The sequence below is a fragment of the Quercus lobata genome, chromosome 5, assembly GCF_001633185.2.
Source record: "Quercus lobata isolate SW786 chromosome 5, ValleyOak3.0 Primary Assembly, whole genome shotgun sequence".
Taxonomy (NCBI): domain Eukaryota; kingdom Viridiplantae; phylum Streptophyta; class Magnoliopsida; order Fagales; family Fagaceae; genus Quercus; species Quercus lobata.
In genome coordinates this window covers 1,174,647-1,195,681 of record NC_044908.1, presented here as the reverse complement: position 1 = coordinate 1,195,681, position 21,035 = coordinate 1,174,647, and the positions used below count along the sequence as shown (strand labels likewise).

General features: G+C 38.2%; 1 pseudogene; it reads right to left on the bottom strand.

The window, feature by feature from the left end:
* Positions 1-800: 800 nt before the first annotated feature.
* Positions 801-1,866, bottom strand: LOC115988982 (annotated as a pseudogene).
* Positions 1,867-21,035: the final 19,169 nt, after the last annotated feature.

The following is a 21,035-nucleotide window of genomic DNA, read 5'->3' as shown; positions in this document are numbered from 1 at the left end:
ATTAAGGTTTTGAGGTCATCAGCATGTTGGGACAAAGATTTCTTTGTTGGGTACAAGTGGAGATCTTTCACAGCATCGCGAAGCTCATCTAAGGTTTCATCAATGGTCTCAAGGCAATCATTGAGATCAACCTTTTCACGCTTGGTGAGATGCTTTGTTTTTTTGAGCTTCTTAATGGCTTTGAAGTTTTGTTCGACAGCTTGGGTTGTGAGGTTCAGGGACTTTTCTATGACATCCTTTTTGCTGGCCAATTGAGCGGTGGCTCCAGGAACAGTGGCAATAGCTGAGTAACATAAATCAGGGTACAATGTGCTGCTACGTGAGTTTTTGAGTATGGCATGGGCAGCAGCTGAGATCTCATTATGGGAGCTGTTGTTGTGGGACTTGGTAACTCCGGCAACAATGCCAATAATTGCAGCAACAACCAACAGAGAGTGGCAAAAAGAGCCAAGAACAGCTTCTTCTTTTTCTTGGAGATGGAAATGTATTTGGTAGTGGATTCAAATTTTGTGGCCAAGAATTCCTTCAGGTGGGTCATTTTAATTTGTTGGTGGGTAAATCAACAAAGGGTTTCAGAAAAAAAACTAGCATATATGTGAGTGTTGTCGGCTAAGTGTGAGTGGTGATATTTATAGACTTACAGTCATAGTGCCAGGCTGCTCTTGCTCAGCTCAGGGGACAACATCAATTGTCATCAACTGTACAAACATTCTTCCACCCCGTAATTTACCGCAATTGGACATAGTAGTAGAAATAATAGAAAAAGCGATGGCTTTACGATGAAAATAATTAATTTACTGTTAATTATAGTCTACCATACCATATAAGGTTGGAGTACCGTCCACGAAGTTCAAGCTGCCGGAGACAATGGTCTTGTCCTTACCATCCCCATACATCAACACATTCCACTTGCTCTTGTCCATTACTACATTCTCCACATACTTCCCTTCCTTCACATATATTACAAACCTCGTTTCACTCTTTTAAGGAACAACATCCACTGCCTTGCTGATACTCGTATAGTCCCCAATTCCATCCTTAGCCACAGTCACATGAGCAGTCACGTTAATCTCCTGGAGTAGCCTACGGTCTATGTGGCTAACCCAAGTGGGAAATTCATCTGAACCTTCAGATTCTTTGAACCCAAGTAGCCGACGGTGGATGGGAAGGTTAAAGTCAGCAAGTAAGCCCAGTATCTTTGCAACAATGGCTAAACTATTGCTTGTAAACTCAGTTGAGTTTTTCGTGGCTATCTTCATATAATCAACAACCGTGGAATTGAGGTCTTGGAGAGAGTCCAAGCATGTCTCTTGGTCAATGATTGTAGTGCTTAGCCATGTCTTTATATCATTGATTTTAGCCGAGGACAACAGCTTATCATCTGATCCAACTTCCATGGAAGATATAGAGTCATTGAGTCCATCCACCGCGTCTTCGAAAAGGCCTTCGCAAACGGTTAGAGCCGCTTTCACTTTGGGGTCATTGGTGATAGCAGTGAGCTTGGAGGGTATGTCGTTGGAGAGCTTGTTGATGGCTACGTGTAAAGACTAAAGAGAGCTTGAAAAGGACTTTTGGGTCGGTGGTGTTTGCGGTTTCTAAGGATGAGATGCTAGAGAAGCACGAGTTTGGGTACTGAGTCACACTGCACACGGCTTTGAGTGAAGCTGCTGGGGTTACTTCGGTTGCTTGGACTGAGTTAGATGAGGATGACGAACTGTTTTGTTTGTGTATAATGGTTTAATAGGACAATGCAAGAGATGATGAAGATGATCAAACGCTTGCGTGTCTTTTTCTTGAATGCTTGCTCTTCAGTCTCATCTTCCTTGCCATAGCCCTTGAAGGACTTGACTGATGAGTCCATTTCGATCGATGACATAAGCTTCTTTTGTTTATCGAGAGCAGTATGAGAGTATCTCTTTTAGTTTTTGTTGCTGAGGATGTGTGTATTCTTTTGCTAAAAAAGAGTGTGATTGAAAAAGAGAAGGAATGGGAGGGTTGGATGGGGTGGGTGTCCTTTTTATATGGGTGGGTGTGTCTTTTTATTAGTTTGGATACAACTTATTTTTAAAATTAAAATTAAAAACTGAAAACATTATAGTAAAATAATTTTTAAATATACAAATAGTACCATATAACCTATTTTATTTTTAATGTTTTTAAATACATAAACGGTGCATATATAGTATGTGAACAGTATATATACTGTTTATAAACAGTGATTTTTGTCTTTGAAAGTCAATAACTATAGCTAAAAAAATAAAAATAAATAAAGAAGGAAAAATGCGCGTTTGAAAAACACATATGTGTATCCAATCAAATAGTAAACATCATCATTTTGGTATCGTCATTAATCCCTTTTCTTCAATGCTTTTAAGAATTGGTATCGTCATTAATCAAATCAACTAGTAAACATCATCATTTTCCTCTAAATTAATCTCTCTCTCTCTCTCTCTCTTTCTGATTTATTAACTTTGAATACCAAACAGTTTCCCCCGTTACTATTTCATATAATTTTGTTGTTTATGCAATAATAAAATCTAGTTAGACAAATAATTTTATAATTTTTTATTCAAAATTTCTAAGGTGTTAGGTTATAATTAGTATACAATATATAAAAACAATGTCAGTAGTATAGTTATATAAAAGGTATATAAAAAATATTCAATGTGAAAAGCACATGCATTTCATTTTCACTTTTATGTCTGTCTGTATCAAATTATGCTACGACAACTTTTGGTCTGGCTTCACACGATATTTCCTTCTTAGTTCTTTCTCTTTCTCTTTTTTCCGCTAACAGGTTTTGGTTTTCACATTCAAATTATTATCCACCTTAGACTAGTGAGTCTGTGAGTGTCCTGTCAAAAATTGGTTTGGTTTCGATATTTTAATGTTCATTAATTAGCTAGCATAACAATGTATTACAATAATGCGTGCTAATATTTAGTTATAGACAGACCGCGCGCGGTTTCGTGGACTATAAACTTACTTTATAATGGATCGAGCTGTATATTTTTTTTTTTTTTGAGAAACAGCTGTATATTACATAGCTTAGGCTTTAGAGTGATAAATTAGTATTTAAAGAAAAACTATAGGCGTCAGCCACCGCTATTTGGGCAATTTATTGATGGCGATGCCAGATTTTTGGAGAGGAAATGGGGCAGACGCGGCTTCTAATTTCTATAGGAAACACCAATGACACTGACCCGCTTGTTAAAAAAAAAAATTGTAACCTGGTTTTGCTCAACACTTGCTGCCAAGGCCATGGAAGTACAAGTAAAACCTAAAGCCTGGGATCCCATATGCTTGATCTTATAAAATAATATTTATATGTATATATATATATATGTATATTTGTGTCCAGATCAATGTGGCCAATTTTTTTTTAATTAATTAGTATATCCCTATACACCGTTGCTGCTAGCATACATCAACATATTTTATGGTCTTCCACAATCACCCCAGTACCTTACATTCTTGAAGTACGTACGTTACCATGCTAGCTGGCTTGGCCGTGTACTTCTCGAAGGATTTCATTCATCCCAAAAAAATAAATTAGGACCGTAAATGAATTGAGCCTAACTGAATATAAAATGTTCATACTTATTAATTTAGTGAATTACAGATTTATACGATTCAATTTCAAGTTTATATGTTTACTCAAAAAAAAAATTTTCAAGTTTATATAAGTGTATATATATATATATATATTTTACAAGTATACATATAAAAAGTATGATACCATATATAGTTAAATTGACTAATCATGTTTACAAATACATTATTATGTATGAGCTTAACTCGTTTAATAATTAAGCTTAAACTTAGATTTGAGCTTGGCTTATTTACTAAACAAACGAATATAAACAAGTGTTTTTCGAGCCAAACTGAAGTTGTTTATAGACAACTTAGTTCATTTATAACCCCACCAATAGCTAAATTTTTTTTTTTTTTTTTTTCGGATGAAAAGACTAATAATTTTATTAAGATGAAGATAAATTCAATACATCATGAGCCAAAGTCAACTCAATGAGAACTGGATTTTTTCCTACCCAAGTTATATAACTATCTAACCCCTTAACATATTATGCTAAAATACGTGCTGGTGTATTCCCTTCTTGTTTAACATGCGAAATATACACAAAGCGAAAAACTTTCAAGGGATGACAAATCCCATAAATAATATTGTTGATAGAAACTTGTGGAATAGACAGTCCTCTCATAACAAAAATTATCAATACAACCACAAATTGACATAATTTCAATTGGTGCCACATTATAAATAACACATTAAATATTTTTTACCGATTTTTTTTAATGTCCCTTGTATGTAAAAATTGAGGTTAATAGGTCAAGAATTTTGTAACTCAATTAAAGCTATTTACTATTTTCAACGGAGATATCTAATGTTCAAATCTCCTACACTCCAACTATAGACTTATAATAAATATATATATATTTTTTTTTAAGAAAAGCTTAATGTAAATAAAGTTTTTTAAGAGTAGGAGTCACAAATTTTTAGGTACATCCGTACAGGAACTTGAAAAAAAAAATGTACATAAAATTTGTCTAATAATTTGTAGCTTTGTCCTATAACTATCTACGGCATCAATATTTTTGTACCCCAAAAAAAAAAAAAAAAATTACCATTTTCGGTTAGAGATACCGATAATTTCATAACCCTTGACAATAGAGGCGCCAATCATGTGAGAGATATTTCTCTTAATATATATATATATATATATATATATATATATATTTTTTTTTTTTTATAAGCGATTGGCTAATTGTGTCTAGGGGTGTCCACGGGTCGGGTCGGGTCGGTTTTGGACCCAACCCGGACCCGACCCGCCGGAGTCGGGTGGAAGGCGGAGGGACCCGAAACCGACCGCCGGCGTCACTCGGTCGGGTCGGTTTTGGGTTCGGGTGGTGTTCGGGTGGGTCGGTCGGTGTTGAGAGTCGCCGGATCCTGCAAACGTCGCCGGAATCTGCTCGAATGTCGCCGGAATCTGCAAAAACCCAGTAGATCTGCACCAAAAATCGCCGAAATCAGCCTGGATCTCCTCGAATCTCGCCAGATCTCACCAAATATGGTCCAAATCTCGCTTGGATCTCCTCAAATGTCGCCGGATCTCACCAAATCTCGCTTGAATTCGCCGGATCTCACCCAATCTCGCTTGAATGTCGCCGGATATTGCCAGATTTATATATAACGTCGGTCGAGTCGGGTGGCTCGGGTTTTGGAGAAGAAAACCCGCCACTCGACCCGCCGGCGTCGGGTCTTGGGGTCAGAAACCCGTCACCGACCGTCGGAATGGTCGGGTCGGACGGTTGCCGGTTTGGGTTCGGGCGGGTTGCTCGGGTTGGTCGGGTTACGGGTTGGGTTGGACACCCCTAATTGTGTCTCTACAAAGCACTAGCAGCAACGATTATGGCACGAATTGCGAAAACTAATTATTTTAGTGTGAAACTTCTTTTTCCTCCCTTTCTAGACATGCTCCAGAGTATAATTACATATGTTCAATCTTGCGCTATAACGTAATTGAATTTTCTCGAGAGTGGGAAAGTCTTTAACAAAATATTTATTTGAAATTGAAAAGGATTGAATTGAAAGATCCATGCATATATTAATATGGGTGGATTTGTTTGCACTTGATCGATAGAGAAAGGTCAATACGCGGAGCCGACAATTACGCCAATATATAATTTTAATGATTTTGCATCTTGATTCTTGAATTTTATTATTATTTATTTATTTATTTTAATAATTACTTCTTATTCTCAAGCGATAAAAATAAAATAATACAATAGAAAGAGCTGGGTCCCACAGGTTTGGCAATTTTTTATTAGTTTTTTTTTTATTTTTTATTTTTTTATATTGATGAACAATTTCTTATTAGAGCATCTACAGCAGTGGAGCTAAAAATTTAGCTATTTAACTACACCAAAAGTTACTTTATCTATTTTACCTACATACATGCTACAGCAGTGGATCTATTTTAGTTTTCAACACAATAAAATAATATAAATATTACAATAAAATAACATATTCACTACAATAAACAACAATCACAACCACCTGCAACTGCTACTGTTGCCACTATTGCCACCGCCACTGTTGCCGCCACCGACTCTTTCACCGCCACCGCAATCGCTAACGTTGCCACAATTGCCGCCAACGCCACCGCCACTGCGATTGACTCTTCCGCTGTCGCCGCCGCTACATGATAGCAAATAATCGTCTAGTTTAAACAAGTGAGTTTTTAAACCCCAAATTATACTTATACATTTTTTTTTTTTTTACTAAAACAATTTCTCAATTATCATGATAGCAAGTAAATATTCATGTAGTGTAACAATAATATTTTGTTTTAACCCCAAATTATATATGGTTTCAAAAAAAAAAAAAAAAAAAAAAAAAAAAAAAAAAAAAAAACCCAAATTTTATATATACAATTTGATCCCACCCACACGTGCCAAGTCCCTTTACTCTTTCTCATTCACACATGCTGCCTTTCTTCCTTTTCGTTTCTGGTTCACCTTTTCTTTTCTGGTTCAGATTCAACACGCCGCCTAGCTCCCTTGCCTTCTTCTCCCATGTTGCTCTCCTTCCCTCAACCAAGCCGTCATCGCTCCAAGATCCTTTTCCCTTTGATTGAACCCAAAAACCCATGCCGCCAAATCCATGCTTTGCACTTCTTCCCTTGCCGAACCCAAAAAGTTTGAAGAAGTCAAAGCCGTTGCCATCGATATCTAGCAAAGACGCCGACGATGTCAAAGTCAAAAACTGCCAAATCTTTCATCTTTCTCTTCCGATTTGCCGCCGTGGGTTTTGGTGATGTTTTGGCCGTGGGTTTTGCCGATGTTTGCTTCTTTTTTTTTCTTTTTTTTTTCCCTGATAGTGGTGGGTTTAATGAGTGTAGGTGTGGTTGGATTTGTGACTAATGTGGTGGTGGTGGTGGTGGGGGTTGCCGTGGTGGAGGTGGTGATTGATATTGGTGGTAGTGGGTTTGATAAGTGTGGGTATGGTTAGATTTGTGACTGATGTGGTGGTGGAGGTGGTGGTGGTAGGGGTTGCCATGGTCGGAGCTGCTGGGTCTGTGACGGCATGGGTCGGCAGCGTGGATCAGGGGGGCGGTGGCGTGAGAGGTCTGAAAGTTGAGAGAGAGAGACGAAGTGAGAGAGAGAGCAAGTGGCATTATTTTAATCAGGAAGTAGTATAAAATAATATTTTTTTTTTTAGCTCTAATGAATAGTGCACATCAATCTATAGATGTGCACTGTAGCAATGGAGTTAAATTTTTTAGATTTAGCTCCACTGTTAGAGCACAATTTTAGTGTTGGAGGAGCTAAATTTTAGCAATATAGCAATATGCCTCCAGCTGTGAATGCTCTTAGTTATATATCTCTTTCTATACAGAAAGAATACCTACAAGAAAGTAAAATGGGTAGGAAGCTACAAATAAAGTACAACATGTCAACTTTTCTCACGTAAAGAACCCCATGTAGTTCCTAGCTATCAATTGCACATGCCAAATCTTCTGTCCCACTTTTTCTGTTCTATCTTATAATCTACCAATAAAAACTTGTCACATATTCACCTAATTAATTAATTACTACCATTAATTAATAATGATAGTATTAATAAGTCAATAATGGTATTATTTAATTAGTTAGGTGAACATGTAGTAAGTTTTTGTTGGTGGAGTATAGAATGGAGCAGAAAAAATAAGATAGAAATTTGGACTCCCAATAATGGTTCTAAAAGGGGAATGGCTGATCTTGCCTTTCGTCCACCAACTGCAATATCAATTGCTCATTATAATAATAACAAAAATTACATTAAATTGAATGAAGCGAGTATATATATATCATGTAATATTGTGCATGTTGTTGGGTGGAGTATACACCTTTAAGTGAAGTCTCACAATTTTATTTTATTTTTTGAGAATGGAGTGATCTCTCTCTCTCTCTCTCTAGAAATTTAGATGGGTGTGAAGTCTCACATTGATTAATAATAATATGAATAAGCGGTTAGTATAATATAAGTAGAGCCAAATTCATATGCTTAAATTTTTAGTTCGGTGGTGTCTATAAATGTTATATAGATTACTTAATTGAAGACTTTTCAAACTGTTATATCCCGATATATTGAGTTCCTATCAAAATAAAAAGGGTAAATAACAAATTCGGTCCCTAACTTTTACACTGAATACCCATTTGGATAGAACTTCTTTGCGTCTGCATTTTTTTTTTTTTTTTGGAGAAGTGCAGTTCTATGGGTCCTGTGCACTGTTTACAAGACCCACAAACCTTAGCAAAACTTTCATTAAAAATGGGTTCCACGGCACTATTCACATATTTAAAAATTATTTTACTATAGTATTTTCAGTTTTCAGCAAAATAAACTGTATCCAAACACACCCTGAATATCAATTTAGTCTATAACCTTTTAAATGTGTGAGTTTAGTTTCTAATATTTGAATATTGTGTCAAAATAGTCTGCCATTAAGTAACGGTCAAAATAAAAAAATTATTTTTATGCCACATCAAAATGACACAAATACTGCCACATGAAATAAAGAAATTAAAGAATTTGTTGAACTATCAACAATAATTCATTTGAGAGAGAGAGAGAGAGAGAGAGAGGAAAAAGAACAAGATCTGATAAAGAGAATAGGCGAATTGAACGGCCCAAGCTATTTTGAGTATTGGATGCTCAAGAGTCAAAAGACAGAAGTTAAGGGCTTTCTAAAGGAATCTGAATGATGAACTTGAGGCTAACCAAATCTACTTTGTGCTTCCTGTGTCTAAGCTTCAACAGCGCTTAACCATGTCGGATATGGCCACTTTGGCTATCAAAGTCGGCGTGGCTCTTCAAAGTGCGTCGAGCAAGGATAGTCATCGCTGCAAGAAGGCTCATATTCTTGGGGTTTAATAAATCGGTTTCTTAAGAAAATAATAACAAGATTAATAATGGGTTTGAGTATAATAATTATGGGTATATGGACCTAATGATACAAACAAGTCCTTTGTTTTTGAATCCAAGCCATCAAGTGTAGTTGGTGCTGGTGGATTATCTCGAGCTGGTGCCTGGGTCAATCAAGAAGTTGCAGAGATTTACTTCTAGAAGAGCTAAGATGGCGGTTTGTTCCTTTAGGCACAGACTGAGCACAATTTATGAAGGCACAACTCTTCGGAATTTTTTTTCATTAGTCTGTATTCCATTTTGTAACATACTCTCCATGTAAACAAAAATGGAAGTCGGATTGAGTGTGTGATTCTTGTAATTTTGTTTTTTATTTTGATTTATCACTGTTGAAGTGGGCTCATGTGGCTTGAATTGCTACAAGCCCAAGTTGACCGAATTCAACTAGGAATTTAATTCCTAGTGTAGCCGACTTTAATATATATATATATATATATATATATATTAGGTTTTGACAAGTTGTGTAGCCGTGAGATTAAAAAAAAGGAGAGATTCAAGAAAAATTCCAATTAACCTAGTGAGCAAGCCGCATGAGAGAAAATAGAGAAAAGAGAGGCAGTCAGCTTCTATTCTTATTTTTTATGTGAGAGAGTGCTAGGGTGTAATTGGGATTTGGGTTTCTTGAGAGTGTTCTTGTGCACTATTGTATTTTTCCCTGATAATAGTGAAATCCCTGCAACTCCGTGGACGTAGGCAAATTGCCGAACCATGTAAATATTGTCTTGTGCGTGTGATTATTTTTCTTTGACGTGTGTTTTCTCTATTTGTTTTGTTTCTCACAGGTTAGGAATTTTTGGTTAAATTCCCTACAATTGGTATCAGAGCCTAGGATTAGGTTTGAGTGGGAGCAATGGCAGAGGAAGCAGGAAAGGCGTCTGGAATAGAAAAGTTTGATGGCACAGACTTCGCATATTGGAGGATGCAGATTGAAGATTATCTTTATGGGAGGAAATTGCATCTGCCTCTTTTGGGGACAAAACCTGAAGCTATGAAGGCTGAGGAATGGGCTCTTCTTGACAGACAGGTACTAGGAGTCATCAGGTTAACTCTGTCTAGGTTTGTTGCACACAATGTTGTAAAGGAAAAGACCACAGCAGATCTGATGAAGGCTTTGTCTGGTATGTATGAAAAGCCGTCAGCAAACAATAAGGTGCACTTGATGAAGAAACTATTCAATCTGAAAATGGCAGAGAATGCATCAGTAGCACAACATCTGAATGAATTTAATACTATCACAAATCAATTGTCGTCTGTAGAAATTGATTTTGATGATGAGATTCGTTCTCTGATCGTCTTGGCTTCTTTGCCAAACAGTTGGGAGGCAATGAGGATGGCAGTAAGCAATTCTACAGGAAAAGAAAAACTCAAGTACAATGATATACGAGATTTAATTCTGGCTGAGGAGATTCGCAGAAGAGATGCAGGTGAATCCTCAGGATCTGGTTCTGCCCTAAACCTTGAGACAAGAGGCAGAGGTAATAACAGAAATTCAAATCGGGGCAGATCAAAATCCAGAAATTCTAATCGGAACAGAAGTAAATCTAGATTAGGTCAACAAGTACAATGCTGGAATTGTGGGAAAACAGGTCACTTTAGGAATCAATGCAAAAGTCCTAAGAAGAAGAATGAAGATGATTCTGCTAATGCTGTAACAGAAGAGGTACAGGATGCATTACTTCTTGCAGTAGACAGTCCACTTGATGATTGGGTCTTGGATTCAGGAGCTTCGTTTCATACCACTCCACACCGAGAAATCATACAGAATTATGTTGCAGGTGATTTTGGTAAGGTGTATTTGGCTGATGGTTCAGCCTTGGATGTTGTGGGTATGGGAGATGTTCGAATATTGTTGCCCAATGGGTCTGTTTGGTTACTGGAGAAGATTCGACATATTCCTGACCTGAGGAGGAATCTGATTTCTGTTGGACAACTTAATGATGAAGGACATGCAATACTATTTGTTGGTGGTACTTGGAAGGTTACAAAGGGAGCTAGGGTATTGGCTCGTGGAAAGAAGACCGGTACTCTGTACATGACCTCAAGTCCAAGAGACACAATTGCAGTTGCTGATGCAAGTATTGATACAAGCCTATGGCACCGCAGACTTGGTCATATGAGTGAGAAAGGGATGAAGATGCTGCTGTCAAAAGGAAAACTACCAGAATTGAAGTCCATTGATTTTGACATGTGTGAAAGTTGCATCTTAGGAAAGTAGAAAAATGTGAGCTTCTTGAAAACTGGCAGGACACCGAAGGCTGAAAAATTGGAGTTAGTACACATTGATTTGTGGGGGCCTTCTCCGATTGCATCTCTTGGAGGTTCAAGGTACTACATCACTTTCATTGATGACTCAAGTAGAAAGGTATGGGTTTATTTTCTAAAAAAAATAAATCAGATGTATTTGAAACCTTTAAGAAGTGGAAGGCCATGGTTGAGACAGAAACAGGAATGAAAGTAAAATGTTTGAGGTCAGATAATGGAGGAGAGTACATAGATGGATGGTTCAGTGAGTATTGTGCTGCACAGGGAATTAGGATGGAGAAGACCATTCCTGGGACACCACAGCAGAATGGTATGGCTGAGCGCATGAATAGAACTCTCAATGAGCGTGCTAGGAGTATGAGGTTGCATGCTAGACTACCAAAAACTTTTTGGGCTAATGCTGTTAGCACTGCAGCTTACCTGATAAACCGAGGACCTTCAGTTCCCATGGAGTTCAGACTTCCTGAGGAGGTTTGGAGCGGTAAAGAGGTAAAGTTTTCACACTTAAAAGTTTTTGGTTGTGTTTCTTATGTTCATATTGATTCTGATGCTCGTAGTAAACTTGATGCAAAGTCTAAAATATGTTTTTTCATTGGCTATGGTGATGAGAAATTTGGCTATAGGTTTTGGGATGAACAAAACAGGAAAATCATCAGAAGTAGAAATGTGATATTTAATGAACATGTTATGTATAAAGACAGGTCAACTGTAGTGTCAGATATTACAGGGATAGATCAAAAGAAATCTGAGTTTGTCAACTTAGATGAATTGACTGAAGGTACTGTCCAGAAAAGGGGTGAAGAAGATAAGGAGAATGTAAATTCACAGGTAGATCTGAGTACACCTGTAGCTGAAGTCCGCAGATCTTCCAGGAACATTAGACCTCCACAGCGTTATTCACCCACTTTAAATTATCTCCTGTTGACTGATGGTGGTGAGCCAGAGTGTTATAATGAAGTCTTGCAAGATGAGAATTCAAGCAAGTGGGAGTTAGCCATGAAGGATGAGATGGATTCCTTGTTGGGGAATCAGACATGGGAACTGACTGAATTGCCAGTAGGAAAGAAGGCTTTGCACAACAAGTGGGTATACAGAATAAAGAATGAGTATGATGGTAGCAAACGTTACAAGGCCAGATTAGTTGTTAAAGGGTTCCAGCAGAAGGAAGGCATTGACTACACAGAGATATTTTCTCCAGTTGTGAAGATGTCAACAATCAGACTAGTACTGGGAATGGTGGCTGCAGAAAACTTACATCTTGAGCAGTTAGATGTGAAGACAACATTCCTTCATGGTGACTTGGAGGAAGACCTTTACATGATTCAGCCAGAAGGGTTCATTGCTTAAGGACAAGAGAATTTAGTTTGCAAACTGAGAAAGAGCTTGTATGGCCTAAAACAAGCTCCTAGACAATGGTACAAGAAATTTGACAGTTTTATGCATAGAATTGGGTTCAAGAGATGTGAAGCTGATCACTGTTGCTATATTAAGTTTTTTGACAATTCTTACATCATATTACTGTTGTATGTGGATGATATGCTTATTGCAGGGTCTAGCATTGAGGAAATTAATAATCTGAAGAAGCAATTGTCTAAACAGTTTGCAATGAAGGATTTGGGGGCTGCAAAGCAAATCCTTGGTATGAGAATCATTAGAGACAAGGCTAATGGTACATTGAAACTTTCACAGTCAGAGTATGTGAAGAAAGTTCTCAGCAGGTTCAACATGAATGAAGCTAAACCAGTGAGCACACCCTTGGGTAGTCATTTCAAACTAAGCAAAGAACAATCACCGAAGACAAAAGAAGAAAGGGACCACATGAGCAAGGTGCCCTATGCCTCAACTATTGGCAGCTTGATGTATGCTATGGTGTGTACAAGGCCAGACATTGCACATGCAATGGGAGTTGTGAGCAGATTCATGAGTAGGCCTGGAAAGCAGCATTGGGAGGCAGTCAAGTGGATTCTGAGATATCTGAAGGGTTCATCAGATACATGTCTTTGCTTCACAGGTGCAAGTTTGAAACTGCAGGGTTATGTAGATGCTGATTTTGCTGGTGATATTGATAGTAGAAAGAGTACTACAGGGTTTGTTTTCACTCTGGGTGGTACAGCTATATCATGGGTTTCAAATCTACAGAAGATTGTTACTTTGTCTACTACAGAAGCTGAGTATGTTGCAGCAACTGAAGCTGGAAAGGAGATGATTTGGCTACATGGTTTCTTAGATGAATTGGGTAAGAAGCAGGAGATGGGCATTCTACACAGTGACAGTCAGAGTGCAATCTTTCTTGCCAAAAATTCGGCTTTTCATTCAAAGTCGAAGCACATACAGACAAAATACCACTTTATCCGTTACCTTGTTGAAGATAAGCTGGTAATGCTTGAGAAGATTTGTGGATCTAAGAACCCGGCAGACATGTTGACTAAGGGTGTCACTATTGAGAAGTTGAAGCTGTGTGCAGCTTCAATTGGTCTTCTAGCTTGAGAACAGGAGGATGAGTTGCAGGGATGAGGGACTATGTTATGGAGGATTGTGGTTAATGTTTGCAGTTTGTGAGCCCTTAAGGGCTAAGGTGGAGCTGATGGAGGAGTTTGCTAGTGTAGCTTGATCAATTCAAGTCAAGGTGGAGATTTGTTGAAGTGGGCTCATGTGGCTTGAATTGCTACAAGCCCAAGTTGACCGAATTCAACTACGAATTTAATTCCTAGTGTAGCCGACTTTAATATATATATATATATATATATATATATATTAGGTTTTGACAAGTTGTGTAGCCGTGAGATTAAAAAAGGAGAGATTCAAGAAAAATTCCAATTAACCTAGTGAGCAAGCCGCATGAGAGAAAATAGAGAAAAGAGAGGCAGTCAGCTTCTATTCTTATTTTTTATGTGAAAGAGTGCTAGGGTGTAATTGGGATTTAGGTTTTTTGAGAGCGTTCTTGTGCACTATTGTATTTTTCCCTGATAATAGTGAAATCCCTGCAACTCTGTGGACGTAGGCAAATTGCCGAACCACGTAAATATTGTCTTGTGCGTGTGATTATTTTTCTTTGACGTGTGTTTTCTCTATTTGTTTTGTTTCTCACAGGTTAGGAATTTTTGGTTAAATTCCCTACAACAATCACATCATTTAATTCTTCATATTTGAATCCAGATATTTCTTTCACAGATCCAACGAGAGAGAGAGAGAGAGAGTTAGGGATTTTAAAATTTAGTTTTTCCCAAGTTTGATCTAAGGTGTGAATATAAATTTTTTTTCTTTTTTTTAAATAATTTGATGTGACGGTACAGTTGGCAGTTGATATGCTTATTCCATTTGATATATTAGATTTTTCCATCCAAAAGATAATGATAATGACCAAATTGATACAATATTGAAAATGTTAAGGACCAAATTAACACAATTGAAAGGTTAAGGACCAAATTGACATATAATGTAAAGGACAATGACTAACTTTATAGTTTACCCAAATAAAAATTATAGAGGATTATAATAATTGCTTCCACTTAAGTTGATCTGATGGTGATTATACTTTAAAATCCAACTTTTATTTATATGAATAGTTTTTGTTTGAGTTTTTATAGTAAGAATACTCTAGCAACATGTAAAATTTGTTTATTCCCCTTTTATTCTCTCCCTTTTCTTGATTGTCTCAATTTCTTTCTTTTATGGGCTACTTTAACATTAAAGTAATATTATTTTAACGTGATGTATTGTTAAATAAAAAAGTAGGATGTAGAGTATACTGCTAAAGCGATAATGTAAAATGATTATAGTTTTTTGGTAATGCAAAATACCTCTTCTTTTTTTTCTTTTTCTTTTGTGCATTTCCGGATTGGAATACTCTCTTTATAAGCACTCTAGCAACATGCAATTTTTATTTATTTATTTGCATATATCTCCCCGGATGTGTGTTTTTTGTGCAATTTGCATGAATAGTGTTATTTATATTGCATTTTAATGGGTTATGCATAACCCAATGAGAATGGCCTCCAAAATTAATTGGGCTTGCTAATTAGACAGGTAAATACAATACATGGCATAATTATCTGGCCCATTGGGCTTTAGTAATTGGTGTTTGGGAGCTGTTACTCCTCCGATCTGCAATTTTTTTTTTTTCTCAGCATAATTTTAGTTTGCTTTCTCTAGAAATTGTTGGGACAAAGCAATTGGAAATTAGTCACTAGTGCATTGTCCTCTAGCCACAATAGTCATCTTTTGGCCCCCATCCATCATTAATTAATAGTTGTCATTTACTATGATCTTGGGCATTTCAATTCATGTTAAGCTCAATCCATTCTACATCTGATTTGGTCATTTATGGCCCGTGGTTAATTTCTTTCTGCAAAAACTTTCATTCCAAACTCATGATATCTTCAAACTTTCATCTTGAATTTGAGAGGGGATATTCGAATGTATTAGGATGTTATTATAATTATGTAGACTGTAGCTTTGTAGAATCCTATGAGCTATTAGGGTTATCATTCTAGATTCAGGACAATTGAGTTCAAAACCAACACACACCCGTTCATTAATAAATAAAAAAGCACACAACCTATTGTTTGTGAGATTAAAGTGTGAACCCATCTCCTATGAGATTACACCAGGTAAGATTAAAGTGTAGTTGAGCTATTAAAGCGTAGTTGAGTTTAATTTACAAATCAAAAAAAAAAAAAAAAAAGCAAACAACCTGATGAGATTAATGCAACTAATACTTGTTTGTAATGGGTTCTTGTTGAAAAAACAACATTCATGATCATGAGAAAAGATTTGGATTATTCATGTTGATGAGGCAAGGAGAATGGTGGTCAAATTGGGGAATTAAGAGAAAGGCAATGAAATTGATTTGGAGAAAATCAACGGAGGAGAAAGAGAGAGTAGAGAAAAATGTGATTGTGGAGGAGAGAGAGAGAGAGAGAGAGAAACATAGACTCTTTTCCTTGAATGATAGAGAAGGTGGCGAGGTGAAACTTAATGAGAATGAAAGCTCAAAGAATGTCACCATTGCAGCAAAATTTCTGACCAAACGAGCTCTGAATACAGAGTCCGTAGTACGAACCTTTAATCCAATCTGGAGGTCAAAGAATGGATTCAAGGTGCGTAATGTGGGAAATCACACCATCTTATTCATTTTCGACAATGAGGAGGAGGTGAAGAAAATTATGGAGGGAGAGCCGTGGAGTTTCGATAAGCACTTGGTGATGATTAAACGGTACGATTACAGCATACCAATCAAGGATCTAGTCTTTGATCAAGTCTCCCTATGGGTACAAGTTCATGATATTCCAATAAAATACTTAAGTAGAGAAGTTGCAGAAAAGCTCTGCGAGGCAGTGGGGGAAGTTAATAAAGAATCCAGTTTACTGGAGGTGGACCGTGGTAATGTTATGAGAATTAGAGTAAAGGTAAACACAACCCTTCCACTCTGCAGAGGACGAATTTTTACACTTGAGAATGGATCGAAGGGATGGGTATCATTCAAATACGAACGGCTTCCAAATGTATGTTACTGGTGCGGACGGTTGAATCACTTTGACAGGGATTGTGAACGCTGGTTAGAAAGCAGCGGGACACTAACTCAGAAAGATCAAGAGTACGGCCCCTGGCTTCGAGCATCTCCGCTACCCGCGTCCACTAATTCAATGATAATAGTACCAGGATTTTACGAGGCAAAGAAGAAGGAACTTAACAGTGAGCGAGAACGGAGACAGAAAGCAAACTTCTCGGCTCATGGAAGCTCAGACACGGCGGCTCAGGAGGGGGCTCAGGGAGGCAGTCCGTTGGATGACAGATCAAGTGGAATTAATGCCCCAATAATGGAGGATGACGTTATGGACGTTACACAGAAAAGGGTTGCAACGGGTGGAAATTCTGGAGTTATGAAGCTGGATAAGGAAACCGAAAATAAAGGGGACTATTTTGAGAAGAAAATTAAGGAGATTGACACGGAATTAATGAGATTTGAATTGCAGAAGGAGTCTAGCTGTGGACGGGTATCAAATAAGGAAACAGATTGTGAATTAAATGGTGTAACCGATTTGGGTGGAGTTTTGTCAAACCAAGCAAAGCATGGATTGGCTGCATGTGAAGCGCCAAACAGGGAGATACTAAATCACGTGCTTGATGATGAAGGAAACCCTACAGCCCAAGTGAATCACGTGCCAGAAAAAAGTCAGGCAGCAGCGGCAAACCTCACCTCTACGTGGAAAAGAATAGTGAGAAAAGAAGTTAACACCATTAGTCTAACTCCTCCTCTGACAGCACAAAAACGTTCAAGGGCTGAAGTCTTTGATGCTGAGTTACCCAGGAAGAAGAAACAGGTTTCTCAGGATGATCAAAACAAGAAAATTGAATTGGCGGTGGCTGACAATCAGCACCGCCAGGGGCAATGAATATCTTATGTTGGAACTGTCGTGGGCTTGGGAACCCACAGACAGAGCAGGAGCTTGGGGATTTGATCCGGGCACAAGATCCCTTAGTCGTGTTCTTAGCCGAAACATGGCTTGACAAAGCTAGGCTGGAAGAAATTAAGGTTAGGTATAAATTTGGAGGTTTGATTGAAGTATCAAGATTAAGCAAAGGAGGAGGGGTAGCTATTCTTTGGAAGAAGGAGTGTGATTTTTCTGTAGATACATACTCCCCCAACCATATTGATGCTATAGTGAATAAGGGGAAAGAAGGTGAATGGAGATTTACTGGTTTTTATGGTGAGCCGGATACAAGGTTTCGACATGAATCTTGGGCAAAATTGAGGAAATTAAAAGAAAAGTTCAATCTTCCGTGGTTGTGTGCAGGAGACTTTAATGAAATTATGAAGGCAGATGAAAAATTGGGAGGTAGGTTCAGACCAAGGAGACAAATGGAAGCCTTTCGGGATGTACTTGATGACTGTGAGTTCAAAGATTTGGGCTTTGTGGGAGGAAAATACACTTGGTATAGGGGGATAGGTGGAGGCAACACCATTTGGGAGAGATTAGATCGTGCTGTTGCAACTACTGATTGGATAGATATGTTCCCTGCTACAAAGGTTGTGCACCTAGAATGTGGGTCATCAGATCATAAGCCCCTAATTATCCGGTTAAAAGGGATTCAAATCAAGCAACGAAAACCATGGAGATTTGAGCAGATGTGGCTTGAGGATGTTGGATGTAGTGAAGTCGTTGATCTAGCCTGGAGACGAAATTTTTCAGGCAACCCGATGATGCAAGTGGAAGGTAAAATAATGGAGTGCCAAACAAAATTAAAACAATGGAGCCGTGTTTCATTTGGGAGTATTACCCGTGCCTTGAAAGAAAAAAAACAACAATTGAAGCAAGCAGAATTAAGGGCAATTAGGGGGGGCACAATGGAAGCAGTAAACCAATTAAAATGGGAGATAAATGGACTATTGATCAAGGAGGAAAAGATGTGGAAGCAGAGATCAAGGACTTTGTGGCTGAAGGAAGGGGACCAGAATTCAAAATTCTTCCATAATCGAGCATCCCACAGATACAAAAGAAATAGAATTGAGGAGTTGAAGAATGAAGCAGGAATACTTTGCACCGATGAAGGGGAGATCTCAAATATCTTGATTGACTATTATCAACATCTTTTCACTTCAGCCCCACCATCCCATGTGGAGGAGGTTTTAATGGCAGTTCCTACTATGATTACTGAGGAGCAAAATGCCATGTTAGCTGCAGAGTTTGTTAAGGCCGAGGTTGATGAAGCACTAGGGCAAATGGAACCGCTGAAGGCACCAGGCCCCGATGGGCTACCTCCATTGTTTTACCAAAAATTCTGGCCATCTATTGGGGAAGATGTTTCAAGTGCAATCCTAAGTTGCCTAAATTCAGGTTCTATTCCTCCCTCAATTAATCGTACTTTTATTACTTTAATCCCCAAAGTAAAAAGCCCTAATGTAGTCTCTGATTTTCGCCCTATAGCTCTTTGTAATGTCATATATAAAATTGCATCAAAGGTTGTTGCTAATAGGCTCAAAAAAGTTTTGCCAAGTATTATTTCTGAGTCACAAAGTGCTTTTCAGTCTAACAAAGCTATTTCAGATAATATCTTGGTGGCCTTTGAACTTTTACATCACATGAAGACTCAAAAATCAAAGAAAGCAAACTTTATGACCCTAAAGCTAGACATGAGCAAGGCGTATGACCGAGTTGAGTGGCAATTTTTGATTGAAATTATGAAAAAAATGGGATTTTGTGATACTTGGTTGGCCCTCATTCATAGTTGCATCAGCACGGTGTCCTATTCAATCTTAGTAAATGGGGAACCCAAAGGCGATATTTCTCCTACTAGGGGAATCCGCCAGGGGGACCCATTGTCACCATATCTTTTCTTATTGTGCTCGGAAGGATTGAATAGAATGTTACAACAAGCTGCAAGGGATGATCTGATTCAGGGCTTTTCTTTATGCAAAAATGGACCAAAGATTACTCACCTATTTTTTGCAGATGATAGCTTATTATTTTGCCGAGCAAGGATGGAGGATTTGCAAGCTATCCAACACATTTTATCACTTTATGAAGGGGCATCCGGTCAACAAATAAACCGTGGAAAGACAACTCTCTTTTTTAGCAGAGCAGTGATGGAGAACAAGAAGAAGGAGATTCTAAATTTCTTAGGGGTTCCAGAAATTAAGGAGTATGAAAAATACCTTGGGTTGCCGGCTGTTGTGGGAAAAAAGAAGAAGGAGAGCCTCAATTTTATTAAGGAAAGGGTGTGGGCCAAGCTCCAAGGTTGGAAAGAAAAAATCCTATCTCAAGCGGGGAGAGAGATCTTGCTCAAGGCGGTGGTTCAAGCAATCCCTACATTTGCAATGAGTTGTTTCAAATTGCCAGTGGGTTTGTGCAAGGAAATAGAGATGCAAATTAGAAAATTTTGGTGGGGTGAACGTGGTAGTCAAAGAAAAATCCATTGGAAGAGTTGGGAAGTTTTATGCAGACCGAAGTTAGAAGGCGGAATGGGTTTTAAAGATTTGGTGAGATTTAATGACGCTATGCTTGCTAAACAAGTGTGGAAGCTACAAACAGACCAAACTTCTCTATTGTATAAAGTTTTTAGCACAAAATACTTCCCCACAGGCTCAGTGTTTGAAGCAAGAAGCAAGAAGGGATCATTCGCTTGGCAGAGCATTCTCAAAGCAAGGCATGTTATCGAGAAAGGGATGTTGTGGAGAGTGGGTGATGGGTCCAAGATTAAGGTGTTCCATGACAACTGGATTCCTGGGTATTTTCCAGCAAAGGCAGTTCCACATACACAAGGCATTGAAGATGATTTAACTGTTTACTCACTCATTGATCAGACAACAAAAGAATGGAATAAGCAAATGATTGACCAAAAAATTGCTCCATTTATAACTCACAGAATCAAGGCCATCCCTTTATGCAGAACGGTGCAGAGTGATTGCCTGGTATGGTCGCGGACTCGAGATGGCTGTTACTCGGTAAAAACAGGTTATCAGCTGCTTAGTGAAGTGGAGAATAGTGGGGCTGCATCGGGGTCAAACAGAAATGAGTTGAAGAATTTCTGGAAGGGAGTTTAGAGTTTGCGAATTCCGAATAAAGTGAAGCATTTCAGCTGGAGAGCTTGCACGGAGTCCCTCCCAACCTTAGCAAATTTATATCGGCGGAAAGTTGTTGACTCACCTTTGTGTAGCAGCTGTGGGAGAGTAAACGAAACGGTCATTCATGCTATTTGGGAGTGTGATAACGTAAGACAGTGCTGGGATCTCGGTTTTAAGAAGTTAAGGGACCAACACCTTCCGTTCAGCTCATTTGCAGACTTG